Genomic DNA, 20,001 nt, shown 5'->3' on the forward strand with positions numbered 1-20,001 from the left:
CTCTGAAGATGCGTCCGGGGATTTCCAGATGCCTATCAGGGCCTGGAGCCAGCTCTCGGGGAGGCCAGAGGTGTGATCGAAACCAGTCCCCAGGGGGAAGCCAGAGGTGTGAGGGAAACCAGTCTCCCAGGGGAGGCTGGAGGTGTAATCGAAACCCTTTGGCCCTATCTCCCTCAGAGGAAACCTTCTACCCCCCAGCCGGGCATTGCGCGTCTGAAGCCTAAGTTTCGCTGGGGCCAGGGTCATGCAGGGGGCTATGGAGTCAGGGATCTCGGGAAGGGTGATGGCTACTAGGGGCCCTCTGGGGTGATGCGGGTTCTGGGCGCCCGGTACCGGGAGGATAGATGGCGGGATGCACGTCCGTTTGGTAGGGAACGGGGCCGACAGGGGACGGGACGACCAGGGGTTTCTGCTGCACAGGGTCGGGGCGCAGAGGATCGGGGGGAACCACGCCACGAGGCCAGGTCCAACACGCGTCCCCCCAGCTGAAAGGCAAGGAGAACTACCCATCCCCTAGGGGTTCTCTTCACTGAAGCGGAAAAACCTGGACAGGCAGTCCGCGTTGGCGTGGTCAGTACCAGGGCGGTGTTCTACGGTGAAGTCCATCCCCTGGAGGGAAGTGGACCAGCGTAGCAGCTTGTGGGTTCTCTCCTCTCATCTGCATTAGCCATCGGAGGGGCCGATGGTCGGTTTGGACCCGGAAGTGAGTACCGAACAGGTAGGGCCTCAGCTTCTTCAGGGCCCAAACCACCGCGAAGGCCTCCCGCTCGATGGTGCTCCACCTCTGCTCTCGGGGGAGTAACCTCCGGCTAATGAATGCAACTGGCTGATCTAGGCCCTTCTCATTTAACTGGGATAGGACGGCTCCGATGCCATGCTCGGAGGCGTCCGTTTGGACCACAAACTCTCGGGAGTAGTCGGGGGCCTGGAGTACTGGGGCAGTGCACATGGCTGTCTTCAATGATTCGAACGCATTCTGGCAGGCGGGGGTCCAGCTAACTTTCTTCGGCTGCTTCTTGGAGGTTAATTCTGTGAGGGGGACTACGATGCTGCCATAACCCTTGATGAACCTTCGATAGTAACCAGTGAGCCCCTGGAAAGCCCTCACTTTCGTCTGGGTCGTGGGGGCCTCCAAGGCCACGATCGCATCGATCTTAGGTTAGAGGGGGGCTACTCGGCCGCTTCCAACCTGGTGTCCCAGGTAGACCACCGATCCTTGTCCAATCTGACATTTACTGGTTTTGATGGTAAGGCCCGCTCGACACCTCCCAGAGGTGTTGTAGGTGTTCGTTCCAGTGGGAGCTGAATACCGCGATATCGTCGAGATATGCGGCGCTGAATCCCTCCAGCCGAGCCAGTAACTGGTTAACCAGCCTCTGGAAGGTGGCGGGGACATTTTTCATTCCAAAGGGCATCACCCGGAAGTGATAGTGTCCATCGGGGTTGGAAAAGGCGGATCTCTCCTTTGCCCCCTCCGTGAGTGCGATTTGCCAGTAACCGCAGCTCAGGTCGAAGGTGCTGAGGTAGTGGGCAGATCCCAGGCGGTCAATGAGCTCATCTGCGTGGGAAATAAGGTGTGCGTCAGTTCGGGTGACTGCGTTGAGTCCGCGGTAGTCCACACAGAACCTCAGTTCGGGAACGGCGCCGGGGGCGGCCGCCTTCGGAACCAGAACCACGGGGCTGGCCCAGGGGCTGTCAGAGGACTCGACCACTCCTAGGGGTAACATTTTGGAGACTTCGGCCTTGATGCAGGCCCGGACTCTGTCAGGGACGCGGTAGGCTCTGTGCCGTACCGAAGGGCTGTCATTGTGGCACATTGTGAGAAGTTGGCCTGATATATGATGTTTCCAATTCTGGAACCACCTTGTATCAGTCCAAGCTATCCCTTATGGTGTCTGGTTGTAAGTCAACCTTGTAGACAAGCTATCTTAATGGTAGCAAAGTCTAAGCAGCCTTAAAGGCTTAACTCAAGAGGTCGTGTTAAGCAAGCTGTTTTACCAATCACAGTCCTGTAATATCAAATGAAAGGACACCACACAAGTATATATTATAAAAATATATGTATTTATTACTCAAAATAATCCCCAGTATTCTTTATGAACAAAGGGGCACAAGCGTTAAATCAAAAGCATAGTATAACATACAAAGTTGCACAATTATGGATGAGGGCGAGGGGCCACTCAGACCATATATTAAGAAAGTGGTATAAGAGATACTAATCGAACAGTGGTTAGGCCTAGGGCCTAGGGAATCGCTGGGAGCAGTCGGGACAAGCAATGCTGAAGTCGGGAAAAGCCCGCGGGATTCGGGTGCAGTGCTGAAAGCACACGCATGCACCAATGCAAGTCAATGGTGCGTAAAAGTTAAGCAGTTAGAGTTTTAGGACACTTCCGCTGAACCTAGAAAGACAAAACTTAAGACACAGACCCTAGAGGTGTGTACCAGTGTGGGAACACCGGCGTTGCAATGTTACCTCACCCACAGGAAGCGGGTGCACAGGGTCGAAGTAGTGTCGGGTTTCGTCACGCTGGTTCTTGGTGCTTGAAGCTGAAGAGGCTGCAGGCGCTGTGAAGGAGAAGCGTCCGGTGGGATCCAAGAGTGGATCGAAGTCGAAAAGTACCTGAAAGCAGAGGGAACAGAGTCTGGGTCACTCAGCAGTGACCAGGGTGGAACCAGGATGGAACCAGGCAATGTCGGGCGCACTCAGGTGGTTGTCGAGGAGCTTCTCTCCGCTGTCACGTGGGCTCTGGGGCATCTACGAAGTCCAGGAGCAGGTCACGATCTGTCCCACGAAGGCTCTCGCCGTCGGCGCTGTCGGCTTCAAGATTGGAGCAAACAACACTTGGCAAAAGCAATCCACGCGGAACTGGGAGATTGCTTCTCACTCGGACCAGGAAGGTCAGAGTGGGGGCTCCTTTTCAGGGGAGCTGGTGCAAATCTGGAGCAACCAGAATAACAAGTCATATTTCAAGTTTCGTCGGCACAGGGCCACAAGCCAGCTGGCAAGGGACTGGCCAACGCGTTGAGCCAAAAGAAGCAGAAGGGCCCCACGCAGCACTCGTCGAGTGTGGAGGGCTGACCTTCGGTGCCAGAGTGGCTCAGGGTTGGGGCTTCTCAAACCCCGGTGTACAGCTTCGAGGGTCACTCGTGGGCTGCACAGTCAGCGTCTCGTAGTCTTTCCAAGATGGCGTGCCCCACGCTTCCGGTCGCCTCCACGGGTCTCAGCTCTGCAGGGACTGTGGATCGGGCTGTTAGAAGGCAGGCAAGCTTGATCTCGTTGATCTCTGTCGCTCGAGTTCCGGCGGGAACTGCAACAAAGCAGACGTCGAGGTGCTGGATGGTGCCTGTTTGCACAGGGTGGTCACTCCTTGACCACAAGGGAGATTCTTCAGTCTTCTACGTTGAGTAGGATGTCGAAGGGTCCAGAGTTTCGTTTCTTATGTTTCATCAGGATAATCTGAAGTGCATTGGCACTGCTCCCACTCTTATTCAAATCTGGGGGGCTGGATTACCTGCTAGGTCCCCTCCTATGGGTGGGACCCAGGAAGGGGGTGGATACACCCCTTTCCTTTGATCCAGGCCTCGCTGGAACTGGGGCTGGTGTGCCCCAGAACCGGTTTGACCGGATTATGCAAGGGGCAGCCTTGTGCTCCCCATGCAGTGTCTGGTTTCTTTCAAACCTCCCTGCTACAATCCACTATCTCCTGTCTGGGGGGGTGTGACACCTCCCTGCGACAGGAAACCCTTTGTCCAGGCCCCTTTGGCTGAGTTTCGGTCAGCTTCAGGGGGTCAGACTTGTGTCTGTGGCAGAAGCATCCATCTTGTGGATCTGAGGCCCTTTTAGAAATTAACCGCATTTCAGTAAAGTAACATGTCTTACCCCTCTAGAGGGGTGGAATGCTATCCCCGTCGCCAGAACTGGCGAGGGGATAGTATTCCAAATCGTATGACACCTTACATGACATGTTTTGATAAAGCCAAACCAAAGTTGCTATATAACCGCGAGGATTATAATGCACTTAATAGTATATGGTATGGCATTATCCTGAATCAGCTTAGGGATTTGTTCCCGACGGCTGCAGACAGGCTCAGCTCATGCTAGAGCTCCATCTCACATTAAACCACGCACTCTGCCTCCAGGATTGATAAGGCCTTCCATAGGAGTGGCTCACAGGTTTATATGTGTCCAGATATAGGTTTAGATATAGGTATACTATACCTAAGCAAGGGGTGATTACACCACCTTGCCCCAGCTGAGTGATCAGCCAGTTGTGTCAATTTAAGAACCAGCCAGGGGTGGCAAAAGATATGCTGCAGCCCCTGGTAGGCCTTGGTGGCACCTATGCCCTGAGCACCTATAGTGCATGGTACAGGGGCTAACAAGGAGTCCATTTCCATTTGTGGTATGTACCTATAGCACATGTATTAATAATTTAGAGAGAGAACAGCAGGCTGGGGGTCTGATTAGCAGGCCCACAGCCTCAGTAGTCGAAAACCAGTGAAGCAAAAAGCAAAAATTTGGGGTGACCATAGGATAGCAGACCCTACTCTCCTACACAACCCCCCCCCCCAAACGCAGGGACATTAAACTAACCTTGACCAGATAAGTCTTCATGTTCTAAGTGGAAGTACCTGGAGAGACCATCTGCATTACCATGGTCAGTCCCTGGGCGGTGCTCCACTGTAAAGTCCATCCCCTGTAGGGAAATGGACCACCTGAGCAGTTTGGGATTTTCACCCTTCATCTGATTTAGCCACAAGAGGGGCTTATGGCCTGTCTGAACTAGGAAGTGAGTACCAAACAAGTATGGCCTCAACTTCTTCAGGGCCCAAACCACAGCAAAGGCCTCCCTCTCAATAGCTGACCAACGTTTCTCCCTGGGGGTCAGCCTTCTGCTAATAAAAGCAATGGGCTGGTCTTGACCATCTTGATTAAGTTGTGAAAGCACAGCTCCCACCCCCAACTCAGAAGCATCTGTCTGTACAATGAACTGTTTGGAGTAGTCAGGACTCTTCAGGATAGGTGCAGAGCACATGGCCTTCTTCAGGTCATCAAATGCCTTTTGACAGCTAACTGTCCACTGAACCTTTTTTGGCATCTTCTTGGATGTCAAGTCATTTAATGGTGTCACAATGGACCCATAGTTCTTCACAAACTTTCTGTAATACCCAGTCAGGCCCAAGAAGGCTCTGACTTGTGTCTGGGTAGTTGGAGGAGCCCAGTCCTGTATGGTCTGGATCTTACTCTCCAGTGGTTGAACCTGACCTCCACCTACTAGGTGGCCCAGGTATACAACCTTGCTCTGCCCTATCTGGCACTTGGTAGCCTTGATAGTCAGGCCTGCCTTTTGCAGGGCCTCCAGAACTTTCTTCAGGTGGATCAGGTGATCCTCCCAGGTGGAGCTAAAGACAGCAATATCATCTAGATATGCTGCACAAAAGTCATCCAACCCAGCAAGGACTTGGTTCACCAACCTTTGGAAAGTGGCAGGTGCATTCTTCAAACCAAAGGGCATTACCACAAACTGATAATGTCCACTAGGGGTAGAGAATGCTGTCTTGGCTTTTGACTCTTCAGCTAGTCTGATCTGCCAGTAGCCAGCTGTCAAATCAAATGTGCTCAGAAACTTGGCAGAAGCCAATTTGTCAATGAGCTCATCTGCTCTGGGAATGGGATGAGCATCTGTCCTAGTGACAGCATTGAGACCTCTGTAGTCCACACAAAATCTCATTTCTCTCTTTCCATCTTGGGTATGAGGTTTCGGCACAAGGACCACTGGGCTTGCCCATGGGCTCTCTGATAGCTCAATCACTCCAAGCTCCAACATCTTTTGCACCTCAGCCTTTATACAATCCCTGACATGGTCAGGTTGCCTGTAGATCTTATTCTTCACAGGCAGACTGTCACCAGTGTCCACCTCATGGGTGCACCAGTTAGTTTGACTGGGTGTGAGTGAAAACAAGTGTCTGTGGGCCTGCAAAACTTGTCTGCAGTCCATCTGCTGCTGGTCAGTGAGGCTGCCTGCCAAGGCTACTCCATCAACTGAACCATCATCAGGGTTCTGGGAAAGCAGGTCTGGGAGAGGGTCACTCTCTTCCTCCTGTTCCCCATCTGTGGCCATGAGCAAGCTCATGTCCTCCCTGTCCACAAATGCTTTCAAACGATTCACATGAAGCACCCTGTGGGGGCTCCTAGGGGTTCCAAAGTCAACCAGATAGGTGACTTCTCCCTTTTTCTCAATGATAGGGTAGGGTCCATTTGTCCTGGAGTGCTGCTAGGGCCACTGGCTCCAACACCCACACCTTCTGCCCTGGCTGGAACTCAACCAGAACAGCCTTTTGGTCATGCCAAGCTTTCTGCAGTTCTTGACTTGCCTCCAGGTTTTTGGATGCTCTCTCCATATACTCAGCCATCCTGGAGCGGAGACCAAGTACATAGTCCACAACATCTAGCTTAGGCTTTTTGAGAGGTAACTCCCATCCTTCCTTCACCAAACATAGTGGACCCCTCACAGGGTGGCCAAACAAAAGTTCAAAAGGGCTGTAGCCAACCCCCTTCTGTGGGACCTCTCTGTAAGCAAAGAGCAAGCAGGGTAAAAGGATGTCCCATTTCCGTCTGAGCTTCTCTGGTAAACCTTTTATCATTCCCTTGAGGGTCTTGTTGAATCTCTCCACACGCCCATTGCACTGTGGGTGATAGGGTGTGGTAAACTTGTAGTTTACTCTACACTCCTTCCACATTGCTTTTAGATATCCAGACATGAAGTTGGTACCTCTGTCTGATAACACCTCCTTTGGAAAGCCCACTCTTGAGAAAACTGCAATGAGGGATTTTGCCACCACAGGTGCTGTGGTGGTCCTTAGGGGAATTGCCTCTGGGTACCTGGTGGCATGATCCACTACCACCAGTATAAATCTGTGCCCAGATGCTGTTTGAGGATCCATGGGACCCACAATGTCTATTCCAACACGTTCAAAGGGCACCCCCACCACAGGTAGTGGTATCAGGGGGGCCTTTGTTGTGCCACCTGACTTACCACTGGCTTGGCAAGTGACACAGGAGCGACAAAACTCCTTGACATTTTCTGACATATGAGGCCAGTGAAAGTGTGGAACAAGCCTGTCCCACGTCTTGTTCTGGCCTAAGTGTCCTGCAAGGGGAATATCATGGGCCAAGGTGAGAAGGAAACCCCTAAACTGCAAAGGTATGACCAACCTCCTGGTTATACCAGGCTTGGGGTCTCTAGCTTCTGAGTAAAGGAGCCCATCATCCCAATAAACTTTATGGGCACCTTGAGCATTCCTTGCAGCCTCATCAGCAGCTTGCTGTCTGAGGGGTTCAAGTGAAGGGCAATCTAATTGAGCCTGCCCCAGGTCTGCCCTTGAGGGTCGCCTGTCCCCAGAAACTCAACCTGATCAGGCTCCAGTTCCTCTGAGACAGTCTCCTCTTGGACTGCAGAATCAGTTTCCTCTGAAATCTGATCCTCAACCTGGGGCAAGGGGGAAGACAAAGCCTTAACCCTCTTGCTCTTTCTCTTGGGTTGTGGTTGGTCTATTGTTCCAAGATCCACCACTGGTTCAGGAAGGCACTTCTTAGCCTGAGTCCTTGTCACTGCAAGGACATGTGCTGAAATCCCTAGCATTTCTGCATGAGTCCTGTACTCCACTTCTGACCAAACTGAGCTTTCAAGATCATTGCCTAACAGACAGTCTACTGGGAGGTCTGCACTCAACAACTTTCTTTAGGCCATCTACCCCTCCCCAGGAGAAGTTCACAACAGCCACACTATGGGAAGTAGTGGAGTTGCTTGCATTGGTCACTAGGTAACTTTCACCTAGTACAATCTGTCCAGGGTCCACAAAGTCAGGTGTCACCATAGTGACACTGGCACATGTGTCCCTGTAGGCCTGAGCCAGTTTCTCATTTATCAAAGGTGTCTGCCTATATTTGCCCAAGTTACTGGGACTTACTGCAGTGGTCAAAGCTAAGTCCACATCATATAGGAGAACTGCCTGAGTAGGGATTCTGACTAGGCCAGATTCCATCTCAGTACCCAAGGTTAACCCAACTATACCCTTAGGTTTTGTACCACCACTGTTAACTGTACTAGGGGGTGCAGGTGCTTTAGGAGCTACAGTGGTGGGAACTAGATTTTTCTTGGTGCATTCACTGCCCCAGTGTGAAACTGATTTGCAGGTATTACACCAAGGTTTCTTTGGGCCATCATTCTTCTTTTTCTTGTTGCCATTTTGGGAACCACCCTCCTTATGACTAGTTTGGGGGCCTGAAGACTTCTGGTCCTTTTTTTATCTTTCTGATTTCCACCCTTCTGGTCTGTTTTCTTCTGGTCACCACCTTGGTTCTGGGGTTTCTGCTTAATCCTTGTTCTGACCCATTTGTCTGCCTTCTTTCCCAATTCTTGGGGAGAGGTCAGATCAGAGTCAATAAGGTATTGATGCAACAGCTGGTTTGTACAGTTATTAAGGACCTGTTCTCTCATGATAAGATTGTACAATCCTGTATAGTCTGAAACTTTACTTCCCTGCAACCAACCCTCCAGAGCCTTAGTGGCACAATCAACAAAATCAGTCCAGTCCTGAGTCTGTGCTTTTTGGGTGTCTCTGAACAACAACCTGTATTGCTCAGTGGTTAGGCCAAACCCTTCAATAAGAGCACTCTTCAGGACAGAGTAGTTTTGGCATCCTCAGGTCTAACTGTGAGGAGCCTATCCCTCCCTTTCTCAGAAAAGGAGTACCATAAAATTGCAGCCCACTGATCCTGAGGAACCTGCTGTACCATGCAGGCTCTCTCAAGTGCAGTCATCCATTTGTGGATGTCATCCCCTTCCTTGTAGGGGGGCACAATTTTTGTCAGGTTTCTATTATCATAGCTCCTGTCTTTCTCTCTAGGAATTATGCTGCCACCAGTGGCATCTAAGCCACACAACTTTTGCTCTCTTGCCAAGGCAAGTCTAGCTTGAGCCAGGGCTACCTCCTCCCTCTCTATGTGGAGTTTGACAGCCCTCATCCTGGCTCTATGTTCTATCTTCTGAGAGGAAGTCATCCCTCTCTGAGATTCTCTTGAGGCACTAGAAATGTGAGAGTCCCCTGATGGAGATCTCACTCTTCTGTTGCTTGGGAGAATGATATTTTGGGATCTGGGGAGGTGCTGGCCCTCTCCATTCCCCAGTAGGTTTAAGTTGGCCTGGTTAAGCCTGGCAACTATAACCTGGTTACCCCCTGATCCTGATTTTCTGGCTCCTCTACATCTGAGTCCTCCTCCTCCTCCTCTTCTTCCTCTTCTTCTTCCTCCTCTGGAGTGGTATCAGTTACAGGGGGGTTCACTCCATCTCCTGAATCTAGGGGAGCTGCACTCGCCTTAGCTAAGTCATCCTGTTCTAGAATGGCCATCAGGGTTGGAATGGTGGGACCTCTGCCCCTTTTTAGCCCTCTTGATATGCACAAGGCACACAAGTCTTTGTGGCTAAGTTTGTCATAGCTGGAAGTTGCCTGGGTAAGGTCAATTGTCACAGGCAGAGAACTTGGAGTCTCACCTGTGCCAGACATGACTGCTAGTGAGGTGTAAGTGGTGCACTTACCTACACTAAGTGTTTTCCTACTGTACCTTGCTAGTGAGTTGTAGTCAGGGTGTGCTAATCCCTTTAATCTACAACTACTAAGTTCAGTAGAACTTAATATGCTAAGCTTTTGATTTATATGTACCTAAGGTACTTGATGTGATCCTTCAATTTGATAAAAAGATTGCAATGGTAAAACAACAGCAAGCTCAAATCCGCACCGCTGCGCACCAATGTGAGAAGTTGGCCTGATTTATGAGGTTTCCAATTCTGGAACCACCTTGTATCAGTCCAAGCTATCCCTTATGGTGTCTGGTTGTAAGTCAACCTTGTAGACAAGCTATCTTAATGGTAGCATAGACTAAGCAGCCTTAAAGGCTTAACTCAAGAGGTTGTGTTAAGCAAGCTGTTTTACCAATCACAGTCCTGTAATATCAAATGAAAGGACACCACACAAGTATATATTATAAAAATATATGTATTTATTACTCAAAATAATCCCCAGTATTCTTTATGAACAAAGGGGCACAAGCGTTAAATCAAAAGCACAGTATAACATACAAAGTTGTACAATTATGGATGAGGGCGAGGGGCCACTCAGACCATATATTAAGAAAGTGGTATAAGAGATACCAATCGAACAGTGGTTAGGCCTAGGGCCTAGGGAATCGCTGGGAGCAGTCGGGACAAGCAATGCTGAAGTCGGGAAAAGCCCGCGGGATTCGGGTGCAGTGCTGAAAGCACACGCATGCACCAATGCAAGTCAATGGTGCGTAAAAGTTAAGCAGTTAGAGTTTTAGGACACTTCCGCTGAACCTAGAAAGACAAAACTTAAGACACAGACCCTAGAGGTGTGTACCAGTGTGGGAACACCGGCGTTGCAATGTTACCTCACCCACAGGAAGCGGGTGCACAGGGTCGAAGTAGTGTCGGGCTTCGTCACGCTGGTTCTTGGTGCTTGAAGCTGAAGAGGCTGCAGGCGCTGTGAAGGAGAAGCGTCCGGTGGGATCCAAGAGTGGATCGAAGTCGAAAAGTACCTGAAAGCAGAGGGAACAGAGTCTGGGTCACTCAGCAGTGACCAGGGTGGAACCAGGATGGAACCAGGCAATGTCGGGCGCACTCAGGTGGTTGTCGAGGAGCTTCTCTCCGCTGTCACGTGGGCTCTGGGGCATCTACGAAGTCCAGGAGCAGGTCACGATCTGTCCCACGAAGGCTCTCGCCGTCGGCGCTGTCGGCTTCAAGATTGGAGCAAACAACACTTGGCAAAAGCAATCCACGCGGAACTGGGAGATTGCTTCTCACTCGGACCAGGAAGGTCAGAGTGGGGGCTCCTTTTCAGGGGAGCTGGTGCAAATCTGGAGCAACCAGAATAACAAGTCATATTTCAAGTTTCGTCGGCACAGGGCCACAAGCCAGCTGGCAAGGGACTGGCCAACGCGTTGAGCCAAAAGAAGCAGAAGGGCCCCACGCAGCACTCGTCGAGTGTGGAGGGCTGACCTTCGGTGCCAGAGTGGCTCAGGGTTGGGGCTTCTCAAACCCCGGTGTACAGCTTCGAGGGTCACTCGTGGGCTGCACGGTCAGCGTCTCGTAGTCTTTCCAAGATGGCGTGCCCCACGCTTCCGGTCGCCTCCACGGGTCTCAGCTCTGCAGGGACTGTGGATCGGGCTGTTAGAAGGCAGGCAAGCTTGATCTCGTTGATCTCTGTCGCTCGAGTTCCGGCGGGAACTGCAACAAAGCAGACGTCGAGGTGCTGGATGGTGCCTGTTTGCACAGGGTGGTCACTCCTTGACCACAAGGGAGATTCTTCAGTCTTCTACGTTGAGTAGGATGTCGAAGGGTCCAGAGTTTCGTTTCTTATGTTTCATCAGGATAATCTGAAGTGCATTGGCACTGCTCCCACTCTTATTCAAATCTGGGGGGCTGGATTACCTGCTAGGTCCCCTCCTATGGGTGGGACCCAGGAAGGGGGTGGATACACCCCTTTCCTTTGATCCAGGCCTCGCTGGAACTGGGGCTGGTGTGCCCCAGAACCGGTTTGACCGGATTATGCAAGGGGCAGCCTTGTGCTCCCCATGCAGTGTCTGGTTTCTTTCAAACCTCCCTGCTACAATCCACTATCTCCTGTCTGGGGGTGTGTGACACCTCCCTGCGACAGGAAACCCTTTGTCCAGGCCCCTTTGGCTGAGTTTCGGTCAGCTTCAGGGGGTCAGACTTGTGTCTGTGGCAGAAGCATCCATCTTGTGGATCTGAGGCCCTTTTAGAAATTAACCGCATTTCAGTAAAGTAACATGTCTTACCCCTCTAGAGGGGTGGAATGCTATCCCCGTCGCCAGAACTGGCGAGGGGATAGTATTCCAAATCGTATGACACCTTACACGACATGTTTTGATAAAGCCAAACCAAAGTTGCTATATAACCGCGAGGATTATAATGCACTTAATAGTATATGGTATGGCATTATCCTGAAACAGCTAAGGGATTTGTTCCCGACGGCTGCAGACAGGCTCAGCTCATGCTAGAGCTCCATCTCACATTAAACCACGCACTCTGCCTCCAGGATTGATAAGGCCTTCCATAGGAGTGGCTCACAGGTTTATATGTGTCCAGATATAGGTTTAGATATAGGTATACTATACCTTGGTGGCACCTATGCCCTGAGCACCTATAGTGCATGGTACAGGGGCTAACAAGGAGTCCATTTCCAATTGTGGTATGTACCTATAGCACATGTATTAATAATTTAGAGAGAGAACAGCAGGCTGGGGGTCTGATTAGCAGGCCCACAGCCTCAGTAGTCGAAAACCAGTGAAGCAAAAAGCAAAAATTTGGGGTGACCATAGGATAGCAGACCCTACTCTCCTACACACATCGTGGACGCACCAACTGGTGACGCCGGGGACGAGAGAGAAAAGGTCTGAGAATTGTCCCAATAACTGGCGACAGTCCTCGCGTTGCTCGGGGGTGAGGGAGGAGAGACTCACTCCCTCTACGGAGCCTTCTATTTCCTTCACACACAGGAGATCGGATAGAGGCTCCGTGTCCTCTTCCGCTCCGTCGTCGGTGGCTAGGAGCAAACCCAACTCAGACCGCACGAAGTGGGGTTTGAGGCGGTTCACGTGGAGGACCCGCAAAGGGTTCCTTGGGGATTGCACATCTACCAGGTAGGTGACTTGGCTCTTGCGTTCCACCACTTTGAAGGGCCCAGTCCACTTGTCCTGGAGGGCGCAAGGTTCCACCGGGGCCATCACCCACACCTGTTGGCCCGGTTGGAACTCGACCAGAGTGGCATTCTGATCATACCAACGTTTCATTTCTTCTTGGCTCGCCTCGAGGTTTGCATCTGCGAGCTCTCGGAATCTCCGAGTCTGATTCCGGAGAGTCAGAATGTATCGAAACACATCTGAGGGAGGTTCCCGGGGTGCCGCCTCCCAGCCCTCCTTGACCAGGCTGAGGGGTCCCCGGACGGGGTGTCCGTAGAGCAGCTCGAAGGGGCTGAACCCCAAGGACTTCTGGGGGACTTCCCGGTAGGCGAACAGGAGGCAGGGTAGGAGGATGTCCCACTTGCGCCTCAGGGGCTCTTCGAGACCCATGATCATTCCCTTGAGGGTCCGGTTGAATCTCTCAACCAGGCTGCTACCTTGGGGGTGGTACGGGGTGGTGAATTTGTACATCACCCCACATTATTGCCACAGGGACTTCATGTAATTTGAGATAAAGTTTGTCCCTTGGTCGCTCACAACTTCTCGTGGGAATCCCACCCGGGAGAAGATCCCCATCAGGGCCCGCCCCACTAAGGGAGCCGTCACCGTCTGGAGAGGAATGGCTTCGGGGTACCGGGTGGCATGGTCCACCAGGACTAGGATGAAATCTATGACCCAGGGCGGTCCGGGGTCCAGGGCCCCACGATGTCTATTTCCACCCGTTCAAAGGGGGTACTGACTACGCGGAAGGGTTGGAGGGGAGCCTTGCGCTTCCCTCCGCTCTTCCCGTTGGCCTGGCACATGGGACAGGACTTGCAGTGGGTCTCCACATCGGAGCGCATGCGGGGCCAATAAAAATGGGTGACCAGCCGGTGATAGGTCTTATCCTGTCCCAGGTGTCCCGCCAGGGGTACATCATGGCCAGGTTCAGGAGGAAGTCGCGGAAACGTAGGGGTACCACCAGCACCCGGGCTGACCCTAGCTCGGCGGACTTCTGTTCGCTATACAGGAGGCCCTTTTCCCAGTAAACCCAATGGGATCCAGACTGGTCACCGGCAGCCTGGGCGGGGCCTGCTGTCATGGACCAACGAGAGAAGGGCAGGAGGTCTGTTCCAGGCAGAACTCCTCTCGGGAGGGCCCACCTTCCTGGCGCCACTGGGCTAACTCAGATAGGTCGCCCAAGTCCTAGATCTGTCCGACAGTAGGACCTAGGGGACCGGCGTCGGGGTCGATTTCTTCTCCTGGGGGTAGTCAGAGGACCTCGGGTCGCTCGCTCCCCTCACGGTCGTTGGAGGCCTGGCTGGTGGTCTCCGGTTCCACCCCCCGGGGGTGGTCATTCTGGCGGTCATGGATCGCGTGCTCACGCATGCCCATTTGGGCAGGCGCACCATCTCTAGGTGAGTCTTCTGCTCTACCTGCTTCCACGGGGAGTTCTCCAGGTCGTTGCCCAGAAGACAGTCCACCGCATGTCGGTGCGGACAGCTACCCGCAAGTCACCGGAGACTCCCCCCTACTCAAAAGGGACCTGAGCTATTTTGCAGGTGCGGACGGAATTGTCGGCGGAGACAACCCGGCAGGAGGCGTGTGGTATAATCTGGTCTTCGGTGACCAGGTGACAGCGTACCGCGGTAATGCTCGCCCCGGTGTCGCGGAGGGCCCCTATGCGGTGTCCATTGACCGTCACCTGCTGTCGGTATTTCTCGGTGTTGTCGGGTAATGGGGCTCCCGGGACCATTTCTCTATCCCCAAGGGAGACCAAGGACATTGCTGCTGGCTCCCACTCCTCTGTCTCCTTTACCTCCTCCTCCTCTAGGGCCACCATGGCTATCTGACGTGTGGGGGGGCCTGCAGCAACGGGTTTCTTGTTCAGGGGACACTGGGGGTCACTAGCATAATGACCAGGTTGTTGGCACTTGTAGCAAGCTATGCTGGATCGAGGTCCCTGACTACCTGAGGGGGGCCCTGCGTTGGACATGGGGGAAGAGGGAAAGTTTTGGGACTGGTTCCTGGGGGGGGCTACGTGGGGGCCCTGACTGGAACTCTCGTTGTCTACCTTGACCTCCCCCCACTCTCTGGCGGGAAGATCCCTGCCCATTTCGGCCATAGTCTCCCACGGGCCCCCGGGGGACCCGGGTGTTCACCCAGCGATCTGCCTCGACAGCGAGCTTTCGAGGGTCTGTCAATTTGCTGTCTAGGAGATGCTGGCATAGCTCTCCAAAGCACTTTGCGGACAGGTGTTCCCAGAATATTAAGTCAAACAGTCCTTCAAAGGTGGTGACCTTGCTGCCCTTGATCCACCCTTCCAAGGCCCGGCTGTAGAAATTGACGTACTCCACCCATGTGGTGCCAGGGATCTTTTTGCAGTCTCTGAACCGCTGCCGGTACATCTCAGGAGTGAGCCCATATCTGGCTAGCAGGGCTTCTTTCATGTGTTCGTACGAATTCAGTACAGCGGAGGGTAGGTCCAGCATGGTGTCTCTCCCCTCACTCAGGAATCACTCCCACAATCCGGCCCCCCAATCCTTCTGGGGTACCTGGTGGGAGGTCATGGCTATTTCGTAGGCTTTGAACCATTGCTGGATGTCGTCTTCCTTGTAGTACTCTTTCACTACATCCTTGGGGATGTTGACTTTGGCCTCCACCGGGGAAGGGGTCTCTCGGTTCCTCGGGGGTCTGGTCTCGTCGCTCCTTGCTTTGAGCTCGATTTCTTTAAGGCTGTGCTCATGTTCTAGTTGAAGTTTCTTTCCCTCATTGTCTCTGGAGCTTCTTTTCCTCCAATTCTCCTTGTACCCGCATTTGTTCGGCTGCCAATTTTTTTTCGGCCAACTTGAGTTCTCCTTCGATCTTAAGTCTAGCTAGTTCTAACTCTGGACTCGGTTTCTTTCCCAGTCCGTCCGCTCCTCTGGGGACAGACCCCTCTCTGTGTTGCTACTCCGTGCTAGGGAGTCGGTTCTCTCTTCTTCTCGGGCCCTGTTTTCGTTCTGTGGCTCTTCTTCAACGCCGTCTCCTTCCGATGGGGGAAGAGGGACCCCAGACTCTACCCAGGCTTTCAGGGCTTTCTGGAAGTCTTCTTTGGTGCTCAAACCAGTGGTAGCGGGCGAAAGTCCTTACAGAATTGTTTTAGATCTTTGTGGGTGTACTCCTCTAGATGGTCCTTTTGGAATGTGGGCTTCTCGCTCGTTCCACTGGGACTCATGGTTGCTCTTTTTCTTCTACTGTTCTTGGGTCTTCGTTTAGGTAGTGTGTCAGTCGTTTACTGTCCGATGTCTAGATGTCGGCTCGGATCCCGTCGCTTGCCACCAATGTTAGAAGGGGCGATCCCAGGGGGACAGGATATGCTCTCCCGACCACCCCGTGACCCACCTCTCCTAGGAACGCTGCCGAGCACTGGCGAGAGGCCCTCGCAGGGGAGGGCTTTGTATCTAGGATTGTACACTCTGAGCTTCCACCACACTTATAAACAGAACACCACACCGCAGAGTTCAGTATACAAGGTCCTTTATCAAACAGTAGATATGAGGTAAAACGAGTACGTATTTACAAGGCGATCTAGGGATCGTAAAGAGTCTCGGTTGTGAGGAATAGGGAGGCGGGACAGTCACAGTACTGGGACCAGTACGAAGCGTCCCCTGCGCACAGCTCTCAATCCTCGAGCCGGGGGATACGTTAGATGGGGGCCGTACTGCTGCTCCACTCACTTCTTCTCGAACCAGGTCGTACAGGTAGCGTCGATGGTCCAGCTGGACCAGAGTATTCCTCGAGCCGCGACAAAGTCAGCAGGGCTCAATCTGGAGTGAACGTAGTGTCTGTGAGTTCTTGGGGAGCCGCGACAACGTCAGCAGGGCTCAAGATGTTCCACGAATGACCTTTTCCACAAGGATGAGCCGCGACGTCGTCAGCAGGGCTCGCACAAGTTACAAAGTTCCAGTATCAATCTTCTTTTCATAATGGCTAACCCGCGACCAGGTCCGCAGGGCTCTCTTCTCCAGGATTCAACTGCCCGCTAGTTCTAGAGCATGTCTTGTTATAGTCCGGTTCCCCTTTGAAGTCCGGACCCTCGCAGGCGGGGATCTGATGCCTCGGTGCTGATCGTCGGGGTTTCCTGTCGGCTGGCTCTTTGATCCTTTGAAGATGTTTCCGGGGATTTCCAGACGCCTATCAGGGCCTGGAGCCAGCTCTCGGGGAGGCCAGAGGTGTGATCGAAACCAGTCCCCAGGGGGAGGCCAGAGGTGTGAGGGAAACCAGTCTCCCAGGGGAGGCCGGAGGTGTAATCGAAACCATTTGGCCCCATCTCCCTCAGAGGAAACCTTCTACCCCTCAGCCGGGCATTACGCGTCTAAAGCTTAAGTTTCGCTGGGGCCGGGGTCATGCAGGGGGCTATGGAGTCAGGGATCTCAGGAAGGGTGATGGCTACCGGGGGCCCTTTGCGGTGATGCGGGTTCTGGGTGCCAGGTACCGGGAGGATAGATGGTGGGATGCGGGGATGGTCGTCCGTTTGGTAGGGTCCTGTAGGGAACGGGGCGGACAGTACGACCAGGGGTTTCTGCTGCACAGGGATAATGGTCGGGGCGCTAAGGATCGGGGGAACCACGCCACGAGGCCAGGTCCAACATCACCCCTGTCTCTAGGCATCATTAACAGAGAATTGGATAGCTTGAGACGTTTACCTCTCCAGATAGAGGAGCATATGTCCCTCTGTAAGTGCACAATATCATCAGAGGGAATAGATGTGGGTAGGGATTGGATAAGGAAGAGAATTGTGAGGAGAACATTCATTTTTCTATCCTAAATTGACCCAGCCAAGAGATATTCAATGGCTTCCAGCGACAGAGGTCTTCCAAGATGGACCATAGGTATTCTGGCCAGTTGGATTGTGTCCAGGAATGCAGTGTAAGAGTTAAGTTAAAGCCTACGTATCGTATTGGGTGTGATGCTTATTGGAAGGGGGCTAGCCATTGAAGAGCAGGGAGGTCCTGTCAGGGTATTGTAAGTTCAATGTTTAAGATTTGGTCATGTTGGCTTTAAAGCCCTATATTGCCTTGAAAGGGGAGAGGCAGTGAATAACCGCAGGTAGGGATGTAGCAGTCTGTGCGAGAGTAAGTAGCAGGTCATCCACAAGGAGACTGATTTTGTGGTGCTGACTTCTGAAAGGTATAGCCACCATGGCTGCAGTATGGTCGGTGGATGGTGATGGCTAAGGATTTGACTACCAAAACAAAGAGCAGGAGCGATAACGGACTCTCCTGGCAGGTGCCATGGTAAGAAGGATAAGGCTTGTGTTGTCTGTTTTAGCAGTCATTCCCAGGACAAGTCCAAATTTCCCTAGAACAGTGCAAAGAAAGGCCCAGCTCACCCTGTCAAAGGCTTTCACTGCATCGAGTGAAAGAAGGCAAGCTGGGATATTGCGATGGTGGGACTTATCGACCAGATGTGTATTCCAGCATATATTGTCTGCACCCAGCTGGTAACAAATGAATCAAACCTGGTCCGGGTCTTTGACGCCGGGGAGATGCTGTTCCAGCTTGTTAGCTAAGATCTTTATGAAAATCTTGGCGTCAGAGTTTAGGAGCGCTATAGGGTGGTATGATGAACATAGTGTATGGTCCTTGCCCGGTTTGTGAATATGGGTGATCTCAGCAGCAGCCATAGTAGGTGTGAGGTCTGTGTCTGATTGAGTGAATGAAATAATGTCAGCAGATGGTCTTGGAGGCTAGAGAGGAATATTCGGTAGATGATGACGGAAAGACCATAGGGGCCGACGGGCAGCTCCCTGAGTGCCCAGTGGAACTCTGCAGACGTGATGGGGGCATCTAGAAGTTCAGCGTGATGAAGGTTGATTGGGTCCCAGTCGCAGTTGCTTAAGTAAGCGTATATCAGGGTCTGAGGGATATCGTCTCACATGTAAAGGGTTTGGTAGTAGCTTGTGTGGGTCTTAGAACATTGGTGGTGTAATTTACATGCAAGTAGTGATCCAACCTTGCCCCCTCCCAGATAGTATTTCTGTTTCAAAGCCAGGAGGGAGAGTTCTGATTGGTTGGTGTTGTGGGCTTGTAGCTGTCAGTGCAGGTTTGCAAGCTAACGTTCAGTGCGTCTGGTGGGGGAGGCCTGGTCAAGTTGTTCAAGAGCTTTAATTTCTGCCGCAAGGACCACCTCTACTAATTGGGATTCCCTTGCTCTGACGATGGCAGTGGTCAAGATTACTCCCTGATAGTAGCCTTGAACCAATCCCAGATCATGTAAGGGAGTGTGTCTCGGAGGGCGTTATGCTCAAAACAGTCTACAATTGCCTTTTGTATCCCTACCATGTCTATGGGTCTCTAAGGAGCTGTGGGGGGAAGTGCCACCACGTTTGGTCTCACTGAGGGGCTGTACCACTGAACCAGACCAGTTTCACATGTGCATGGTCCAAGATTGAAATATCTGAGCTGACCACTGTTTCGAAGTCATGTGGTGGAGAGTGTATGAGGAAGACGTAATCAATGCAGGAGTAGGATATGTGAACGTGGGAGTAGAAAGAGTAGTCCAGTGTGCCAGTGTGCCTATAACGCCAATCATCTACCCACGCCAGCTCTATGAGCTCGCATTTAAATTGTGCAGACATCGCACCTGCGTCCTGATAGAATGCTGTGCTGCAGTCTAATCTGGATCCCAAACTAGGTGGAAATTGACACCCTCAATAATGTCTCCCACAACATCCGCAAGCTGGTCCCTAAGTATGTCATGTATGTAGGGTCCTGTGTTTGGTTGGGGGTATAAATGTTAAGCAGTGTTAGAGGACATGTGCCCTTTACGATGCTTAAGTTAGAAAAATGCTCATATCCTTGGAGGCCTGTAAAACAGTGGAGTAAAAGCCTGCTTTGCACATAAAGGCTACTGCCAGTGTTTTGGTATGAGTGTGGGCCCAAAAGGAATAGGGGGAACTTCAGGTGGGACATACTTCAGCGTTACTCCCACAGGAGGTGCGTCTCCTGGAGGAAGATAACATCCGGCTCCTGTTGGAGGTATCGCCACACTTGCTTACGCTTGTTAGGTGAGTTCAGGCCCAAATGCTAAGTGAGAGTAGGTTAGTGTACTATGCAGTTCCCATAGCTGAAGTACGTGGACGTAGCTACTAAGCAATTGGGCTTATCTGAACTAATAAGCATCAAGACAGGCAGGCAGGCAGGACCGCCTAGGAGGAGGGTCCTAACACCCCAAGAGGCAAGTGAGCGCTGTACATCGGC

This window comes from Lissotriton helveticus, chromosome 7 (assembly GCF_964261635.1).
Source record: "Lissotriton helveticus chromosome 7, aLisHel1.1, whole genome shotgun sequence".
NCBI lineage: Eukaryota > Metazoa > Chordata > Amphibia > Caudata > Salamandridae > Lissotriton > Lissotriton helveticus.